This window comes from Sinocyclocheilus grahami, unplaced genomic scaffold (genome assembly GCF_001515645.1).
Source record: "Sinocyclocheilus grahami isolate Dianchi unplaced genomic scaffold, SAMN03320097.WGS_v1.1 scaffold3806.1, whole genome shotgun sequence".
Taxonomy (NCBI): Eukaryota; Metazoa; Chordata; class Actinopteri; order Cypriniformes; family Cyprinidae; genus Sinocyclocheilus; species Sinocyclocheilus grahami.
In genome coordinates this window covers 8,030-10,121 of record NW_015508864.1, presented here as the reverse complement: position 1 = coordinate 10,121, position 2,092 = coordinate 8,030, and the positions used below count along the sequence as shown (strand labels likewise).

General features: G+C 35.7%; 1 long non-coding RNA gene across 1 annotated transcript; it reads left to right on the top strand.

The window, feature by feature from the left end:
• On the top strand, nucleotides 1-1,649 carry LOC107576497 (uncharacterized). Its single transcript, XR_001608064.1, has 3 exons — nucleotides 1-32; nucleotides 1,255-1,337; nucleotides 1,522-1,649. It is a non-coding gene; the product is annotated as an uncharacterized lncRNA (long non-coding RNA).
• The last annotated feature ends 443 nt before the right edge of the window (nucleotides 1,650-2,092 follow it).

The following is a 2,092-nucleotide window of genomic DNA, read 5'->3' as shown; positions in this document are numbered from 1 at the left end:
GCCTCTTCCACATATGCATTGCTGCAATATCTGTGAGTTCCCTTCTGATGAAACATATCCCGTTTCTTTATGTTCTCAATTTTCTTTTTTCTGTCTTTATCTTCTATTCTTTCTTTGTATTGCCTTGTCCAGAATTTAGTACCTTGGAATACCTGGAATATTGAAATCAGACAGTACCATGGTATATAGACAGTATTTGGATATTTTAAGAAGCACCTTCGGGTCAAAATCTAGAAATAGCCATGTCAATAGATAATAAACTGTTTCTGTTTTCAAATTGTTTTGAATTTAGTAAATAATTTGTTAAAAAAATGCAAAAGTTCTTATTTTGGATGATTAAATAAATAAATATAAAATTAATAATTAATTAATTAATTATGTGTTTTTATGTTTATTATTGTTATTATTATTATATATCTTCATTTTTATTTTAAGACATGTGGAAAAATCTCATAGCAATATCTACGGATCCCAGTGTTATTTTAGTATCATTGATATACTATTATAGTTTTTAGTAATATTTTGAATTTGTTTTTATTTTTATATTTTCTTTTTTCATTATAATTTTAGTCAGTTTTAAAATATCGTAGTTGTATTCGTTTTTTTGTATGTCTATATATTTATTTTATTAATTTTTATGTACGTTTTAGTTGACTTGGCAACTAGGTGAAATTAAATAATTTTTTTAATATTTTATTTCTGTTAAAGGTTATTTTATTTGAGGTAATGAAAGTTTTGGGGGGTTTATGGTTTTAGTTAACTATAATGACCACTGCAAAATACCATAGTATGTCCACCAGATATCATGGTACTGTCATAGTAATTTTGTATAAAACGTTTGAAAAACATTTCAAACACACTCATTTGTTATCACTCATCTTGTAACTCCCAGACTTCCCACTGACTTCCTGGTCCTTTCCTTTCTTTGATATTTATACAAAAAGCCACATGCTAATTGACTATGATGGACCCATGTGGACTCAGATGTCACCTTTGGCCATGACGCCTCCTAAAAGTGTTACAGGTCACTGCAGGTCACTGATCTCAGGCTTACCAGAAACAGAGGCAGCGTCTTTGGAAATGGGTTCTGCCCTTGTTTCATAGGGGTCTGTGGTTTCATTTGAACCAAGAATCTGTGAAGCCGAAGGGGTTAATAAAGGGTCAAAGTCCCAGCTGTACCAGCCTCTGCTGGGCCTTCAGAGGAAGTCAGGGAGGTTGTAATACCGACAAATTGTCCTCTCTTTATGTCCAAAGCTGGTGGTCATGCTGGTTCTCGCCATCCTGGCCAGACGACAGAAGCTGGGTGACAATCAGAGGGGACTTACAGGTTTACTGAGGTCAGTTTGACATCACCCAGAACCTCATGGCAACATGCTAAAAATCAATCTCACAACACTTTAGCCACTATGTAGCAGCTCCTTTGCCAGTTTCTCATCATGACAGTGATTTTTGCATGGCCAAAACCACTCTCATATTCATTTTCTAGTTATTTATAATAGTTTTTTCTGTTCTTTTCTTCAGCCCAGTAAACTTTTTAGACCACACACAACACAAGGGCCTTGCCGTAGCTGTGTACGGCGTTCTCTTCTGCAAGCTGCTTGCAATGGTCCTCAGTCACCATCCACTTCCTTTCACTAAAGACGTCGTGAACAAAGGCACGGTGACTAGATTTCTTGCTGCATGGAGTGGTGAAATGCATTTATAGTGTGATTATATTCAGTTTTTATGCTTAATTTTATTATGTGGTCTAGTGGTTAAGACTCAGGAGTAGCAAACAGAAGGTTGCTGCAAGGAACAAACCTTGAGTCGCCTTCGTTGTACACTTAACCCCAGTTTGGTCAAAGATGATAATTATGGCAATGTTGTAAAGATTCAGTTCTTTATAGATTAAAAAAACACATTATTTTCTACCATAATGTAAATCAAAGACTTCGGGCCACCAAAGAGTGGGAATTTAGTCCGTTTGGCGGGGTATCTCACAGGGTATAGTGGCTCACCCTTCACTGGTGCTATCAAATGAACACTCTCTCTATTCACAAGATGGCAACTATCCAAACTAGGCTCAGTTCACACAAGAGGATGAAAAGTAGCA